The sequence below is a fragment of the Thunnus thynnus genome, chromosome 12 (genome assembly GCF_963924715.1).
Source record: "Thunnus thynnus chromosome 12, fThuThy2.1, whole genome shotgun sequence".
Lineage (NCBI taxonomy): Eukaryota > Metazoa > Chordata > Actinopteri > Scombriformes > Scombridae > Thunnus > Thunnus thynnus.
In genome coordinates this window covers 21,431,848-21,447,301 of record NC_089528.1, presented here as the reverse complement: position 1 = coordinate 21,447,301, position 15,454 = coordinate 21,431,848, and the positions used below count along the sequence as shown (strand labels likewise).

The window sequence follows — 15,454 nt, the reverse complement described above, 5'->3', positions numbered from 1 at the left end:
CCTCGATTCAGATAAAGAAAAATACCCTAAAAAAAACCTTTAATGGAGGGAAAAATGGAAGAAACCTCAGGAAGAGCAACAGAAGAGGGATTTATCTTCAGGGATTGACAGACATGCAATAGATGTTGTGTACAGAATAGATAATAGCAAAAATACGGCATGGAAAAACAGGATGACCAAATTATATGGATTGATATATGGATGGATTGATAACATATACTATGAATAGTAATTAAAGGAAGACCCATCCCATTCCCATACTCCACAATACCACATTACCATACTCCACTGCCACAAAATAACTGCCCCACAGTGAAGCTGGTGCTTTTGGGGGCCCCAGACCCTCAGGTTAGTTGCCCACTTTGGTCAACCACCCTGGATGAAAACCCTATGACAACCCCAATGTGATGTGGTGCAGGATGAAATCTCTGAGGAAATACCCAAAAACTTGCAAATAAAACCAAAACCATATGCATCGCTAAATGTTTAATTATAATTTGAGTGTACCGCCCCTTTAATTAGAGCACGATTAGCTCTTTTTTAATCAAGAGCCTCCAAACAAGTGAAGCATCCCAAACAACTTATCTGAGGAGATGTTTGTGAATGACTTATGCCTTTAAACAGAGTTGTACGGTTGCCTGTATAACTGCATGACATTACCATGCATCAGATTTAATGCATTAATTCACTAAAGGCAAAAATAAACCTCACATTGCCGTAGGGACCCTCTCGGGACCGCCGGACCGTATTTTGAGAACCACTAAACTCGAACTGCGCTGAGCAGAAAAAAAAAATCAATGACATTACTAGAAAAGCTCAGATCCATTTCAGCACCGAATACCTTCGCGTGTATCAGACAAAAGCTTGGACTGATTCAAAAACTCTGGCCAATCCTGAGTCACGTGACACAACCACCGGCAGCGATAGAGAGCGCAAAAGGGACGCAGAGCTTCGGTATATACAATCCTGCACACCACCAACCCAGCACCGCTATACGCCCAATTTCTTTTTAATTGAAACCTTTTACTCCCGCTCGGTGAGTACATTTCCCACTGCCATTTTCTTACGCATATTTTTATCCTCTTTTTCTTCCTTCCTTGTCTTGGGGTTTTGACATGGGAAAATGTTTTCTCGTTTTCTGCATGCAATGGTTTAAATCTTGGTGCTCCGGCGACATCCACTGAGAAATATCTCTACGTGCTTGCGGACGCTCTTGATATTTTTTTTCCTTCTCCCTCTCTTCCTCTCCTCCCGAAGCAGCTTCTTTACGACTTGTTATAATCCCCACCTTTTGCTTATTTTCTGGCTTTTTCTTTATCATGGCTTGTTTTGGTGTGATTTTGGTTTTGGTGCTTTTCTCTGATCTTGCAGTGTTTCTCTGGTGTTGGAGGCTGTACGTCTCCGAGGGCGCAAAAATAACAGTTTTGATTTTCATCTTTGAGGATTTTGCTTCTCTAATAGGTGAGAAATTGAACTTTGCTGGAGTTTGTCTCGACGTTTTCTTTGTACTTCTTCATGCAGCACAAACGAGAAAAATCGGAACTTTTTTTGTTTTTCAAATGTCTCGGACAGAGCTGGATTTGTATTGAATTATCAGATTGTTTTAGATCTTTTAATACAGTAGATCTGTCTTCAAAACTCAGGTGAAGCAGATATAAAACAAAATGCCACAATTTAAGACATTTTTATGTTAAATCCATATCACTGTGGATTTAGAGGACTCATGAAAAGTAATAACAATGTCACAGAATGCAGGATTTTTTTTCCCTTCAAAGTTGCCTCCCAGTGACCACAATTTGGAAAATTTCAAACAAGTCTATGAATGCAAATCACAGCTGAGCAAAACAGAACAAGACAACAACAAGCGATTCCTGCCAATTGAACCAGACACAGCTGGGCTCCTCCGCCCTGTTTCTCCTGCTACACACACAAACCTCATTGCGTTTGGGATTGATAACTGGCGGACACAGTCAGACATCACACACAGGAGCGTGGAAAGTTGAAACTTGGCTGAATGAGTCAATGGAGGTGGGAAGGTGGGGTTGGGGAGGAGAGGAGGAGGGTGGTGGAGGGGGGTCCTTTAAGGCCCAGGCAAATTCTGCAGTAGTTCTTTATGCAAATCAGGCTGATAGATTTCATTAATAGTTTGACCTTGACATGCAGCCAGAACTTACAAACCTGCAGGCTACAAATTCAAAAACACACACACAAAAAAAACTCCTGCAATTAACAGACACACAAAAATTACCCTTTTAAATGACCGCTGGGATCACCTTTTAAAAAAAAAAAAAAATCCTTCACCAAAGTTTGCTTTTTGTGCTCCATTTTAAAAGATTTGCTTTTTCAAAAACTTTCACGGCTCAAGATAAAACTTCCTTTTCAATCATCCTAGAAAGATACGGGCGAAGGCATTTGACAGCTATTCCAGCCTTCAGACTTTGCAGGTCAGGGAACAGGTGGGGGAAGCCGAGCATGAAATGTGCTGCTACGCAAACAATACTTATCTCTCACTAGGGATGAGGTGGGAGGCTGGCTCTGGAATAGCCAGCCTATATACGCATGCACTGAATCACTATGAGCCAGAAGGAGAAGGAGGGAATAAAGTTTAGCCAGGCATTTCTGGACTGGTCAGTAATCTGTTTCTGTCCAACGGAGGCCTGTCTTAGGTTTCTGCACCCGTGAGTTGGAATGATCGTTGACCCTTAGCATGTGTACAATGCGGGCTGTCTCGAAGCCACGCACCACAGAGTCCATCATCTTCTGTGAGATACGGATGAAAAACATTTTTGAGCTGTTCCAGCTTTCAGACTATAGGTCAAAGAACAGATTAGGGGAGCTGCTTCTCTCTGTCTCTTTCCATATCCCTGCATGTGAAAGATAACTAAAGAGAAAAACAGATGAAGGAGTCAGACAAACCAAGAGAAAGATGATGGCTTGCGAGAAAGAGTGTGCTGCCGTGGTAAAAATGCGTCAAAATGTACAGGCACATACATGTACGATATCCACCTCACATTGAACAGTTCTGTGTTACATTATGCATGTGGCAATACCCTCTGCTCCCCATTAGATCTCTTATTCTTAGATGTAGTTTCTGTACACTATGTTCCATGCCTGCATTAGTCATATTCAACACATTTTTCGACACAGGGCCGTCTTATACCGTCTCTTCAGCTTTCGGGAAAGCAGCAGTTTGGATAAACAGCAGCCACCCTATATGCATGCACCTGATGCTCAGTTGTGTTGTGAGATGTGCCATTAGCCCAGCAGCATCAGTATCTCAGCACCATGGCCAGCTCCTTTTATTCTCCATTCAAAGAGATAGCGGTTGATTTCAGCACCATGGACAGCTGCCAACACTTTATTACTCTGGCAGCTGGAGCGAGCTGATTCTTGCCTGGAAGTCTGGAGTGTCTTTACTCACTAACCCCTGCCCTCACCCACCGCACACGTCTTATTCCGAGCTATTTCAAGCTCGGTGCCCCCTATTCAAAAGGCTAAGGAAGAGGTTTCACCCTAGATAAGAAACAAAACGATAATACTTTCTCAGAATGAGTTCTTGTGTATTTCAGAATTGCTGAAAGGATTTAATATTTTAAGCAGAAACTGAAATATAGGTTTAGGTATAGGTATTTCTGTTTTGTGAATGAAATAACACAAAATCTGCGTGACAGAGCCTCAACACAATCTCTAGGGGCATTGGAAATGTGGCATTAATATTGCATTGGGTTGTGATTTATTGTCAGGTATACCTAATATGAAACGCTCCCTTTCAAAAGGCTTAAAAAAGAGGCTTCACAAAATGATAATACTTTCTCAGAATGGCTTTCTGTATATTTTAAACTTGTTGAAAAACTATAATTAATCTTTAAAACCAAAACTGCAATATTTCAAGTATACAACAGGGTGTTTGTTTTGTTTGTCAACAAAATAACAGGAATACTAACAATGCAATCGCAAACAAGGGCCCGTAATTTATCATAAGAGTCAAATCAACACCTCTCTAACACAGCCAAAGCAAAAATTAAACAAATGTAGCTATTATTGCATGAATATGGTATTAGATTGCATTATATTGTCAGGTGTATGTATTGAGAAATTCTTACTCAAACTTGATCAAACCTTGTGGAAAAAGTGACAAAGCCTAAACATCAATGATTGCAGAATCATTATGTATTGTATGTAAATGTTACTGTATCAATATTCACTTATTCACTTAATCAATAGTGTTAAAAAAACATCTAGTTTCAAATCCCTTCATAAAAACAGATGTGGGGGTGTTGATGAAGGGGTAGTGGAGCTCAGGGGTCTGTCAGAGGAAAAAGGTTCAGAATCACAGTCATAGAGCTCCATGACTGTCGAAGAACGATTAAAAACACATCAACAAGCCACCTCGTTGCACGCTTATTTTGACTCAATCCCACACGCCATCCTGCTGCCTGAAATACTCATTAGTGCAACAAATCCACAGCTGAAAATAATCTCCTAAATGCACCATTTACACAAGTTTGAGTAACATTTGCTAAGAACTATAACATCCAGCTGTTTTAGGGAAATATGTTGCTATTTTAAAAAATGAAAGCAAACATTCGTGACCCGGTTTTAAAGATTTGTGTCTTTAGTAGGAACCAGTGGGCTTGAGGCTGAGAGCCATATAGACAGGCTGTGGGAGTCTGAAAATATTAAGAGATGTTGTTGTTTTCAAATTTGGAACACTCCGTGTCATGCATATTTTTGATTCATTTGATCAAACCTGCAGAGATTGCGTGAATGCTCCTCCACATGTCTGCAGCATCTTGCCCACTTTTACCTTTTTGACCTTTCACCCTCATGGTTAATCCTGCCCCGAATCATTACCTCGATATGACTTTGCACCTCAATTTGCAGCCTTCTGGTGCCATAAAGCAGAAACATATTTTGTTATCCACTAATTACTCACAGCTCTAGTGACCCAGTTACTTTAGCCTAGTGGAGCGGAAGCTATATTTGGCATTCACACAAGAGGAGAATTAAGGAAATGGAGAAATATGTCCGTGCCAAGAGATATGGGAAAACATGGCATGTGCACATATGCCCTCGAGCGGAGCTGTGGACTCCCCTGCTACAACAGCAGGTGGAGTCTTTTTCCTTCCTCCTTCTTTCAAATACACATAGTGATGTAGAGTGAGGAGTAATCCTTCCTCTCAAGTGTTTTCCACAGTGTGAGAATACAGAGGTCTACCTATTTTGAAGGATGAACAGATGAAATGAAATAATATACTTTTAAGAATACTTGGAAGGCAACAGCATGATACATGGTGATGCCATAGAGAATTTCTGAAGCTAAATAGTTGGCAAAGACTGCTGGTAAAAGAAAAAACAGTGTTAAAATGTCCCTGAAAACAGTATGATCAACAGCATGATCCCTGTGGAATTGGCGAAGCAACATCTAAGTGACCCAAAAAGTTTCTCTGCGTATCACTTCCGAAAGTGTTTACAAAGGTAGACAGTGCAAACAGCTTGAAGTTGTCCAAATGATACATGCTGACCTCATAGATCAGGTATGTGATATGTAATAAAAGCACGCACAAATCCCAGCAAAATGCCGTGATTTTGGAGATAATCAGCTCTGCTATTATTGTAAGATACGAGATGAAATGTCTTCCAGATATATGGCTTCATTCCATCGCACCGTATAGGTCACATTGTGTTTTTATCTCTCTGCTGTCATCACTGGTCGAGGCTATAGGTTGCTCAAATCAGATTATGGTACAACTCATTTTAGGCGCGTGAGCGTCTGCCCTCAGTCGCCATGCTTCACAGAGCCCCCATAAATTCATGTTGGGGGGGGGGGAGAGGAGAGATAAAGCTGATTGAAATTGGAATGTATTTCCTTTACAGGGGTTTTGTATAGCCGTATAGCTGTGGGCCCTCACACAGCGAGGCATAGCATACAGCCTTACAGTTCAAAAAGTCAGTTCATTAAAGGTATGAAAAATATGTAAATGATAAAAGGCTGATAGAATTGGTAATATAAAAGGAAAGAGTCACAGTAATAATTTATAAGCTAGCTCTACCTACCTACCGCATGATGTATGCCTGCATTTTCTATCTTTGATATTCTGGTCCTAGGCCCAGTTCTAAGCTCCTTGAAGATGATTGGCATTGCAAATGCCTCCCCCCCTCTTTTTGAACTTTTCTCATTCCCTCCTTCCATCTCACCTCCCTTTATTTCCCTCTCTCTCCCCCTCTCTGCTTCTATATCTCTTTCTCTCGCCTTTTGTTGCCATTTCCCCCTCTCCTTCTTCAATTCAAACTCAAGACAGGTATTATGCAGAAGGTAATGGGGTGTAGCTACGGAGGAAAAAAAATAAAAATAGTGCTTGACAGTCATCCTTCCTTGTTAAGATCCACAGCAAAACTGTCTCAAAGAATTTCCAGGTACATATAAACGGAGCTAAAAACTGCAAAGCAAGTTGCTCATTATGTGTTGGCAATAACAAGCTATTCTCTATCTTCTCTGCACTGTTAGCCAGTATTTACTGTACAAGTCCTGCAGGAGAGATTAGATTCCACTGGGTTCCTCTGGGCTGGGAGCAGAATGGCCCAGCAAGGACCTCTATTCATTAAGTCCTTAATTGCTAATTGAAGTCTTTGAATGATTCAGCAATAGCTGCTGCTGTTGGGGCATTAGCTTAGTAATTTATGGCTGCGAGGGAGCAGGAAAAAATGAACGAGGGTGAGAAAGTGTTATTAAAAAGGACATTGGGGCCTGCAAAGTGCTGTTATTACAAAACCACCTCATGTTAACTCAAAACTGTACAATGCTCTGTTGTTCTATAGCTGATTCTCTCAATTTGCCTGAGCTTAATTCATTATGTTCTGTGATTAAATTTAATTTTTGCCATTATGCAGTTTGACTCTCCACTCCTCATGCAATTTCAATTTAATATTTTTTGATTAAGCATATTATTTTGTCTTTGTGGAAGTTCTACATTTGTAAGAATGTTTCTCTCTTTGTCTACGACTGACAATTGGAAGATTGTAGTCTAGTCAGTCACAATCATTATCTTTGCTGTAAAATTTCCCTGTTATAACAGTGTCACTGTCATAGAGTGATTTTAGTACTATTTTCAGCATTATATGTTGCATAATGTTCTCATATAAAAGCAGAAAAAGGAAAATAACCCAACATACACTGCAGTGTAGTTTGTCAATTAGATTTCAGTCCACATTTATTCCCTTGTAATGTGTTTGGCTGTCATTCAAAAGGATGAAGCAAAATGAAAAAGGCTTATCTGTTAAGTGTAATGCTACCGCCGGAAGATGGTTAGCTTAGCTTAGCTTTAAGATAGAAAGCAGGGGGAACAACTGGCTAAACTGTCCACATAAAACCACAACGTGTCATTTTTACATTTGGGTTTTTCTACAGATCAAACAAACTGGATATAAAGTGTTAGAGAGCTTCAGACCTGCTGGTAAGTGGATGTTTTACCTGTGGACTAACCACGCTAGCTATTTCCCCTTAAACACTTTCTTGCTGGAGAGAGATGAAAGATTGATACTTCTGCTATATTCTCTCCATTAAATATGAAACCACAGCCAGCACACAGTTAGCTGAGCTTAGTTTTGATTAGCATAAAGACTAGAAACAGCTGGGGGGACCAGCTAGCTTGGCTCTGTCCAAAGGCAACACAGTCTGTCTACCAGCACCTCTAAAGCTCACTCATGAAGAAAGTAAATGATGTTTGTTTAATACATCCAGAAACTGAAGTGTAAAAATAACAGTTCGTGGTTTTGCATGGAGCTATGCGCCGGACAATTCCTTGGCCAGGCATTTCATTTTTTAACATGTTAATTAGTGAGCTTTAGAGGTGATAGGCCAATTTTGTTACCTATGGACAGAGCCAAGCTAGTTATTTCTCTGTTTCTAGTCTTTATGCTAAGCTAAGCTAACCTTCTGCTTCATACTTAACACACAGCCTGTCCTCAAAAGAAAAATGACAGTATAGGTCGCAAATTCAGCCGACAAAAACAACCCTTGAGTGACAGACACCACCTAGCGGTCATAGTAATAATGACCTAGAGAAGTGACGCAGTTCAGATGACAATATAACAGTATCTACACGACACACCCACTTTACTACATGACCCACTTGGTTAGGTGTAGGCATGAGTAGTGAGATAACAAGGGTTAGGGGTTGGGGGGTGGTCTTGTAGGTCAGCAAGCAGATTCTCTAATTGGAGGTGGCGAGATAGACAGACAGCAAAAAGTGGACTAAACCTCACCAGACCTTAACCACATCATTCTCACAACATAGAACATCATTATTTTTGATTTGTAGGCTAACGGTTTCGAACAGCACCAATAGAGGCAGCATATTAGAAAACGCTCTGATAGGTCGTTCTGGAGTGCATGGTACAAACGACCTATGTGCTGGTTTAATTATGAGGACGTGTTGCACACAGAGTGGTATCAATCTTCTCATGTAAGAAAGCAAATTATAACACAACCGCCTTGTTAATCTCAAAAATCTATACAATGCTATTTTTTACAGTTAAATTGATTAATATTTAATTTAGCCATTCCTTGTGCAATTTAAATGTTTTAATATTTTTTGATTAAGTGGCAGTCAGGTCAGTTACAATCATTACACTCTAAAACCTCCCAATAATAAAAGTCACTGAGTGATTTTAGTACTATTTTCAGCTTTCATATTACTCACAGCAGCATTTTGATAAATCCTCACATTTCATGCTGCGTATGTTCTTACATAAAAGCAGGAAGAGGAAAAATAACCCATACCTACACTGCAGCGTAGTTCGTAAATTTAGACTGTATAAAAATGTAATTAGATTTCAGTCCACATTTACTCCCCTGTAATGTGTTTGGCTGTCATTCAAAAGAATGATGCAAAAAGGAAAAAAAAAAACTGGCTTATTATAGACCCATACCTCATTCGCTTATGCAGACATATTTTTTCCAGGGAGGCACCAAAAGTGAAGACTTAGCTCCAGAAATGTCTGTCTCTGGAGTCTGATAAGGAAGAAGGTGAGATGTGTCGATGTCTCACTGCAGACAGGTTATGAAGACATCTACAAATTAAACTCAGCCTTATTTTCCTCTGTTGACGACAGTAGACGCTCTTGGTTGTACACTGTCAACTCGCTAAAGATAAAATGCTGCAATGCAACATTCAAACGGTGGAGAGTGAGTGTGGCCTGAATGCATCCTTCACATCCCCTATGTATTTTGTCATATCGGATGAGGAGTTTTCATCTTTCTCCTCAGACGGGAGAGAGATGGGAGAGTCGGTGAGGAGATCAGGGAGAGAGGAAGTGCTAAAATGATGACTTTCACCAGTTCCTCGCTTCTTTATCTCCAGAGAATTCAGACTCTGAAGGCCCTGACAGTCGGTGTGAAAGGACCAAAGAGGATCCATGAAATACTTACACTTGAAACCTCAGCTACACGGGAGGACGCTGTACGACTCCCCGAAGAAAAAACATCACTGTCAATCGTCTCTGTTATAAGAAAGACTTTACCAGTGAGCACTTTTAAGCGACAAACAAAAAGTCTTTGCATGCCAGTGATGAGTTAGGATGAGTTCACAGCTTCACTGATGCGTGAAGATGTTATTTAGCATTAATTCCTGGAGCATTAAACGTGCCAGGATGAATCCAACCCATCGCTCTCCTCCTGTCTTGCCTATGAGCTTTGAATTCAGTGTGAGTGTGTTTTCTGGCCTGGGACATTTCCACCAGCGTTTGCCAGCAGTTATGCCACACGCTTCTTCTTAAAAGGCTTTGAGGATCTTAGAGACTCATGAATATTGTAAAAGATTTGCCTTTGAAGTCCCCTTTTTCCATTTTGAATGAGCAAGAAGAATAATGTTAAACACTTTTTTCCTGTGATCATTTTCATTAAAAACATGTAATTGAGGGCAATTGACAAAATAATACTCAAGCGTCTCTGAGGTGATAATCTAAGGTGATGCATGTGGAGAAAAAGAGGCTGAAAGCTTATAAATGCCTCTATTTAACAGGCGACAGACTGCCTGAAGATATATTTCTATTCCAGATCTAACCTGTGGTTATTTATTGCATTAGTCCAGTGACTATTCAATGCTGTCAGCTGCTGATAGAAGTTTGACAAGTTTACAGACTTTGTAGAAAAGTACAAACCATTAGCTGAACTAATGTCTTGTGCAACTCTGCATCAAGCTTGAAACTCAGTAACAGACAGAAACACTTTAGAAGCAGATTGATGTTTTTCTGGTCCATAGCTGCTTTTGCTTGCTATGATAGGTTGCCCCAGGCTATTATGATAATGTGCCAATATTTATCAAACTGCTTAAAGGGAGTTTCCTTTTTTTTTTGGACTTAAAGTGACAAACAAAAGTAACAAAAGTAAGTGTCATGCTAATGGCTCTTTGAAGACGCACTGCTCTGAGCTAAATGCTAACATCAGCATGCTAACATGCGCACAATGACAACAATAACATAATTAAATAAAAAATATAATTTTACCTAGTTTGGGTCAATATAGCACCAACACAATACTGGGTTTGAGGGGTTGGGATCGTTTTGACCCAGTTTTAGTGTTATTTTTTATTTTATGTTGGGTTATTAGCCCAAACTATAGCTTGTTATAATCTACTGTGCTCTTTTTAAACTGACATATCACGGTTTGTTGATGATTGTTAATAACTTTTGTATCTCTTGAATGTCATATGCACATCATTTTGTACAAGGAACAATAAATTTGTGACAGTTCTCAGCTAAAGCGTGTTGTGTATAACACTGGGTCAAAATAGCAGATTGCTAAAGTTAACCCAATGTTGTATTTATGCTACATTGACCCAAACTGGGTGAGTTTTAACCCAGTGATTTTTAGTGTGCATGCTAATGTTTAGCAGGTGTAATGTTTACCATGTTCACTTTCTTAATTTAGCGTGTCAGCATGCTAACATTTGCTAATTAGCAATAAACACAAAGTACAGCTGAGGCTGATGTGAATGTCATTAGTTTATGACATGAATGTTTGCACCAGATTTCATGGTAATCCATCCATTAAATGTGGAGACATTTCAGTCAAAACTAAAAATGTTAACATCAAAAAAGACACTGGAGGAACAGTCAGGGGATCACCAAAGTCAACAAGCTTCATTCTACGTGAACTGTGAACAGCTGTACAAAATGTCATAGCAATCCATACAGTAGTTGTTGAGATATTTCAGTCATGGCTGAAGTGGTGAACAACAGACAGATAGCCATCCCTGAAGAGTGGCTGAAAATTAAAGCCACATAAGATTTGTAAAATAATAATGTATATGTAAAACAATGGGGCTCATGTAGGGTAAATCTGAGTCTCTCATCAGCTATTTCTGCTCTGTTCATACATGTGATTAATCATGTGATCACTTGAGAGCTGCTCTTAAAGGTTACACTTACTGTACACTTTGCTTTAAGTGGGAGTGAATCACTTGGTAAAAGTGTTTTAGTCTTTAGTCTCAGTGAAAAACTTTTTTTTTTACTTTTAGCTCTTCAGAGCAGTCTCAAGTGCAGTTCTTAGAAGTTTTATAACTACAGGATGTGATCGGTAACCTGCTGAGTGGCCCTTTTGAGCTTGTGCACTTTCTTTTACACCCACACTCTTAGAAACTTAGACGTAAAAAAACAGGTGACTTTACCTTTACACATGGGCCACACGTCTCCGCTTTCAACTCTATGCAGCAAAGAGTGAATATACATATGAAAAACCTCCGAACTTTCTCCTTTTATTCATTTTTTCCTGACTCCTTATAACTATACACTGCTCATTCAAACATTTCAACTAGTATTTAATGAGGAAAGGCCAAAGCTTTCATTTGGCACTAAATCCCAGCTCAGCATGGGCTTAAATTAGGGAACTCACATTTTCACCTATTAAATCTGCTTAAAAATCTGCTCTTGCTTGCTTAATCAACCATCTAATGGCCTCACCTCTGTACATTTGCCTTAAAGAGACCATTCAATGCACTTCATATCCATCAGTCACTTAGTGGTTTTGGGTTAGGTGCTGGAGCTGTGAGGCTGTTCAAAGGTAGAGACAGGGTGAATGAGATTTGATTTGATTGGATTGACTGGTGAGCTTTTTAGTCCGCTGCTCTGTTGATAATTAAGTTAATCAGTTCCAAAAAAACTCAATGACAGCATCGCCACATTATGAGACTTGCAGCGGTGTTAAATTATCTTCCATTCTGTGTCGTGCAAAATGGAGATTTTTTTTTTAAGAACAGCAGAGGAGATTTAGACTGGATTATGTGTGGGTTGAGTCAAAGGATTCAAGTAAAGAGGAGGTAGGATGGGGAAAATTGTGATGTGAAGTGTGTCTGAGAGGAGATCTACTGCAGAGAGTATTGGCACATGTCTGTGTTTGTGTGCGTTTGTGTGTGTATGTGTGTATATGTGTGTGTAAGGTTTCCATTCTGCATGCCTGCCCCCCCATCTTCAACAGGGAAAATCTACAGTATAGGAATGTGTTTTTAGAGAATATCTATAGATGTTGTCATGTCTTTCCATCCATTTTCTATACATACTTTTTCCTATTCAGACTCCTGTTGTGTTTTTGGTTTTGGTTTGATCCTAGAAAGCATAAAACATTAACAGATTAAAGTAAGCCTCCAGTTCACCTGAGTTGCTTTTCTTTGTCCCAGAGGAGAAAACTGGAATTAAGGGGACAAAATACAGACAATAATCTTTAAGATTTAAGATTCAAGAAAACTTAAATGTCCATGATGGAAATGTGTCTTTTGCTGGTGTATAACACCCGTAGAGATACGATAAAGTACGTCTAAAAAGATCAAGTGCACATAAAAGGACAACACAGTACATGTAGTAAAGTCTCATGCGGTTAAAAAGTTGACCAGTGGCAATTAAAAATTAAATACTGAATATGAAGTGTTGTATGCTAGCTCAGCTCAGTAAGTCCATAGGTTCTTCTTGCTGTAAGCGATTTCGCTGCCCAAAAATATTACAATCAAACTTCAAAGAATTACACTTGAGAATCGTCTAAAGAGCAGAGACTCAGGATCAAAAGACTTTGCTTAAAAAAGAGAGAACAAGACACACTTATCAAGCAACTTACTGCAACTCATACTGAAGTGTAAGAGTAACTTTTAACACCTTTAATCAGAGACAAGGCTTCACCCTATATCTGCCCCATTGGTTATTCTTTTTTATAGAAATCCTCACATTTTTCTTAGTGGTAAGTCAATCTGCAAAAACAAGGTCTTAAAAAGTTTGTTTTAATTATGTGAAATCTCTAATATATCCAGTAACAGGTCACGCATGAAAATAATAACAACCTAACATATGTATGATATATAAATAGGGATAATAGATTGGGTGATTGGCTGAAATGAAACCAACAAAGTGGAGCTGGGGGGGATTTCTGCTGCTGGTAGCGAAGGTACATCAGAGAAAACATATAATATCTGGAGAAGGAGAATTTAATACTGTGAAGAAAAGAAGCTGCTTCAAACAGTAGCCAAAAACGACCCTATTCTGAATTAAACATTTTGCCTCATATTATTTATGATGACCGGTTATATTTTGTACATGTCATTCCTAAACATGTTTCAGTAGATGTGTGCTGACTTCTGTCTCTGTGCTGCAGCCACCTGGGATCTGCAGCACTTTTACATTAGATACAGATTCAAAAACTTTAATGTCCCCAATTTGCTTTACAGACAATATAGTCCAACACAAATACAACATAATCACACACATCACAAGATCCAAATCTCCTACACTGTCACCATGAATCATGGAAAAAGAAAGACACGATGACATCTGAGGTTATAGTTTGTTTAAAAAACCAATAGCAGATGGAATAATGTATCTACTAGTGCTACCTTTGGGGAGACAAAACCTCCACCCTGATGGAAGCAACTTGACCTCAACATGTAAAGGATGTTGAGGGTCCAAAACAACAATCTGTGCTTTTGAGGTGACCCTCATTTCATAGAAGTGCTGAAGACCATTAAGGGTAGCGCTAGTAATCTTGCAGCACAGCTTGACAATTTTTTCCAGTTTGTTCCTATTTTTATGACTATGACTGCCAAACCAGCAAATCATAGCAAAAGAAATGACAGAGTCAGTAAAAGAAGAATAAAACATATTTATCAGTGTCATGTCCGCATTAAACCTTTGCAGATTCCTTAGAAAGAACAGCTATTGATTTGCCTTTTTACATATAGCATCTATATTTGCATCAAATTTGAGCTTCTCATTTAGGACAGTGCCCAAATATTTATATTGCTGCACTGCTGCTCTTAGATTTAATCATATTAAAGCAATTTCAAGTCAAAAGAAAATGATAAATTGATAAATGGATTTCATTTTTACATATAGGTTTGTGAGTAATGTAAAAGTGAAAGTTTTTTTTTAATTTATTAATTTTAATTTTATCGCTTAAATCCAAAACTTCACTTTTAATTGTTTGATAAATTTGGGCCCTGAGCTGCAGTTTATTGGACCACAGGAGGAGGAAACTGGAACACCTTCAGTTAGGGAAACCGCTGGTTATAATCTTAATAAATTAATGACTGATTAATCATTTTGTCAGTAAAATGTCCCAACAAAGGTCCAAGGTCTTCAAATTGCTTGGTTTGTCCGGCTTACTGTCCAAACCCCAAAGAAGTTTAGTTTACAGTCACATAAGGCAGCACAACCTCGTGACTGAGAAGCTGAAAAACAAACAGTTAATCGATTATCAAAATATTTGCAGATTAACTTTAATTTGATTAATTGTTTGAGCTCTAATATAACAGCCTTCTTGCTGTGAGGTGACAGTGCTAAACACCGAGACACTGCAGCCCAAAATGAATTAAACGTAGCGTTAGTTTGGAGGACGGCGCTGAAGTTGAGCTTGTATCGGCTGATTCTCATTCTCTGATGACTCATTCACAGCTGTGTGGCCAGTTACATCCATTTATATTCATGCAGGTGTAGACCTCGGACATTATAACCTGTTGTCTCTGCTAATTCGCTCATGTCAACTCCATTTGCTGCTGCAGCTCCCTCCACCTCCCTGACCTCCTCTTTCTGTGGTATTTCATTTTGTTGATTAATGTTCATGTATATTAATTATTGAGATTAGCTCTCCCAGAAGATTCCTCATTGCAGCTCCGGTTCCTTGAGATCTCCCTCAAACAGCAGAGCCTTCTCTGCTAAATCTGACTGTGTAACCATTTGCTATAAATGCTCAATTCCTTGACGGAAGTCTCTCCGACTGCCCTTACAGCCTCATAAGAGCTTCATCTGTGATAATAATGTGTCTACAGTTTGTGGAATCTGGGTTAAAAAAGCCTCATTACAGACGTGTACACAAATAGAAACATACAAAAAATAAGCAACATCAGGGAATTCCAAGAAGCAGCGACCTGAGAGGTACTTCCTTCATCTTTGAGTGTACGTGCCACAATCCACCCTG

At 39.2% G+C, this 15,454-nt stretch overlaps 1 protein-coding gene across 1 annotated transcript in view; it reads left to right on the top strand.

The window, feature by feature from the left end:
• The first annotated feature begins 543 nt into the window (after window positions 1-543).
• The window catches only part of LOC137194421 (RNA-binding Raly-like protein), a 47,271-nt gene continuing 32,360 nt past the window's right edge, over window positions 544-15,454 (top strand). The window contains exon 1 of the mRNA XM_067606302.1: window positions 544-1,036. The gene's annotated coding sequence lies outside the window, so the exon portion shown is untranslated. The remainder of the gene's footprint in view (window positions 1,037-15,454) is intronic.